Here is a 3613-nt window from a genome sequence, read left to right on the forward strand (position 1 = left end):
GGGCCAGAACAGCAGGCTCTGATGTCCTCCAAGGATTATCATAAACCCTTTGCCTTTTTTGGACTTTCATGATTTACAAGCACTGGCATTTAAGGATGACTTCACCCTGTTGACCCTGTCTGTCTTCCTCGAGACAAGTTTGACCACAGCAGCCTTGATTACAAGCCTGATTGCAAGGATGATCTGTGACCCAGAAACAGCAGTGTGACCTATAAAGTTCTCAGACACATGATTTTGTCTTTCCTTTGCCCTACCTGCTCCTGTGTGCCTCCCCTCCATTCCTCCCTTCTTTCCTTCTTCCCTTTCTCTCTTTCCTTTTCTTCTCGCCCTCTGCCGCTACCTCGTTCCTTACCATTCTCCCTCCTTATATCTATCCCTTCCTGATGGCCTCCTTGCTTTATCTTTCATTCTTTTTCTCCCTCCCTCCCTCTATCTCTTCTTTCTCTTTTCTCTCTTCTCTCTCTTCCTCCTCCTCCTTCTTCCTCTATCTCTCTCTCTCTCTCTCTCTCTCTCTCTCTCTCTCTCTCTCTCTCTCTCTCTCTCTCTCTCTCTCTCTCTCTCGCGCTTTCTCCACCAGAAACTGTGCACAGGGCTCTGCCACCCAGCCAGAACCAAAAGGAAATTTTTTGTTGGTGATTTCTAAAATACGTTTTTAGGGAACTTTGAAATATACTTCAGCAAACAGATTCCTTTTTCAAAGGTGTAAGAAAATAGAGTAGGACAGCAGACATGGCTCAGTGGTTGAGAACAGAGCACCAGGGTTCAGTTCCCAGGACCCATAACCACAGCAGATCCAAACATTTTTTTCTGGTGTTCTCAGACACCCACACACATGCATACATACAGACACAAAAATAAAAAATAGCAAAAGAAAAATTATTTTTATGTAAACCGAAACTATTAATGTGTTGAAAATTTGCATGGAAATTCCTGACAAGATTCTGTAGGAGCCTGCCTCTTGGGACATGATGCAGACAGCTTCTAGGGTTCTCCTTTATCCTGCACAAGTCTGTGGTGGCTTTAACGAAGCCTCATGTTTGCAGTGATAGCCACAGTTGGCTTTAGCACATTGTCATCACCAAACCCAGAGCAGCACACTGCCATCATTAGCTATGATTTTCTTCCTGTGTCTTCATTCTTGACCCCAGACAAACACTAATCCAAGTTTCTTATACACAGACATCCCTTTTCTGAAATTCCTAGGAAAGGAATCCTAGACCATTTGGGGCCTAGTTTCAGTTTACATCAAAAAAGAGCACGGTATTCTCTGGGGACATCTGTGTTGTAGCAGAGATCAATATTTCATTACTTTCCATAATGGTATGCCCCATGTTTTGCCTAATCGCCAATTAATTCACGAGTTTAGTGTCCTCCTTTAGGTAGTGTGAATTAAAATTCAGAATCTGTCTTAAACAAAAAAAGGAAGAAAGCCTTATCAAAAACAAACTTGAGTTACTTTGACACTATGGAAATAAAAAAGAAAAAGAATGCTTGGAAATGGTTACAAGAGAATATTGCAGAGATAATGAAAGTATTAAATAGTAGAGTCCTGTTTACTGTTTAGCCTTACAGGGGGGACATAGGTCTGTGGTGTTGCACTATCTTCAGAATTCAGGATAGTGCTGGGTATATTGTGAGTTCAAGACCAGCCTTAGCTGTGATATAGATTTTTAGCTCAGCCTAAGCTACATAGAGAGCCTACAAAAAGGAAGAATGACTAAATAAAGTGCAATGACTTAAGTTTTTTCCTTATAGTTAACTTTTATCCTTACAGATTGGATTTTAATACTTTGGGTCAGTTGTTAATATTATCTCACCACGGGGGCCCCTATATGTGTCAATTTTTGCTTTTGTTTGGTAAATGGCATGTTCTTCTTTTCTTTTCTTCTTTTTTTTTTAAACAAAATGTTCACTCCTTAAGTATACCCACTATGCTAAGGCACCTGGCACAGCTCCATGCCCACATAGTAGGACATTTGTAAAATTGTTTTTAATCAGAAACAAAGTAACAGTGGTTGAGTTGAGCAAATTATAGTAGTTGATTAATGGGCAAAAGTGAAAGGGCAAAGTAACCACCAAAGGTTTTCAGACTTAATTTAAGAAACGACTTGCAACCAGCTGGGTACAGAGGGGGCTTGCACTCAGTGGTTTGGGAATAGCCTCACACAGTATTCACCTGGAGAGTTCCAAACAAAGTCCCCGGGGAGGGGGATAACAGAGGGGGAGGGGAGAGGGCTGGAGAGTTCCAAACAACGTCCAAGCCAGTGTCCTGGGGTGGGAAGGGGGAGGGGCGAGGGGGAGGGGCGAGAGAGGGCTGGAGAGTTCCAAACAAGATCCATGCCAGTGGGGGGGGGGGCGCTGAAGGAGGGGGGAGGGGAGGGGAGAGAGGGCTGGAGAGTTCCAAACAAAGTCTATGGAGTGTCCTGGGGCGGGGAGGGGGGCGGGGCGAGGGGGAGGGGAGAGAGGGCTGGAGAGTTCCAAACAATATCCATGCCAGTGTCCTGGGGGTTGGTTAGGGAGGGAGGGGAAGGGAGGGGGAAGGGATCATACTCCACTACTTGATTTCATTGAAACTAAAGTTTGGAATATTTAAAATGTCCTAGGGAATTATAATGTGTTGCCAACACTTAGGTGCTAGGTGCGTGTGTTCCAGGGTCTTGGATGAATTAATGTGCTACATGGCTTTGCCCACCGCCGCCACACATCTCATTTTCAGGTATCCAAAACTGCTTGGCCCAGTTGAAATCTAATTCAAGATGTACCGCTTGTACGGCAGCGTTTCCGCAAAGCAAATGCATCGTTATAGGTTGGCACATCTCTCTTAGTGCCATTTGCTTTTCTCTAAGATTTTTTTCACAAGTTTGGAATTTGGTCAAGATAGCACAGGAAAACAAAGGGAACGGAAATAATTTGCATGCGTGCAGGGACTCATTATACATGTTCAATTTTTTTCTCCTATAAAGAGAAATAAATTATGCCATTGTTATTACAGTCGATTTTACCTGTTTAGATTAAAAAAAAAAAAACAGCTGACAACTTCTCAGAATACATACATGTGAGTCTAAGGAGAAAAATGGTACAGGGAACGGTGAGAACAAAGTATAGCGACACCCTTCAGAAGAGGTCATGGTGCATACTTAAAAAAACATTTTTCATATTCTGCCTACCACGTTGCACATTATCGCTATCGGACATTGCTGCTTTACAGGAATGCTTCTCATTTTAAAGCTTAGAGTTGGGAAAACACAGTTTGAAACTGTCACGATGTGATTTCCATTTGTGAGTAAGATAAATGCAAATATCTTCAGGCGTAAATCCATAAATCCTTTAGCTCTAGATCCAGGGCAACTGTTCAGAACTGGGCTCTGTTCTCTCACGGGGTGGGGGCTGGGAGCAGCCCTGCCTGCCAACATCTGTGAGCAAGAACTTGCTTTATTTTATTTATTTATTTTTATTTTTATTTTTTTGCTCGATTCACGCACGCATTGGTTCTGTCTACTGTCACTCGTATCCCAATCCCGAAATGCTATCCAATCAGATGCACTAGGCTGAAAATTGCCCAATCAGACAAAGAGACCGAGCATGGAGGCGGGGCCTTCGCGGCTCCGCTGTG

Source organism: Apodemus sylvaticus, chromosome 20, assembly GCF_947179515.1.
Source record: "Apodemus sylvaticus chromosome 20, mApoSyl1.1, whole genome shotgun sequence".
NCBI lineage: Eukaryota > Metazoa > Chordata > Mammalia > Rodentia > Muridae > Apodemus > Apodemus sylvaticus.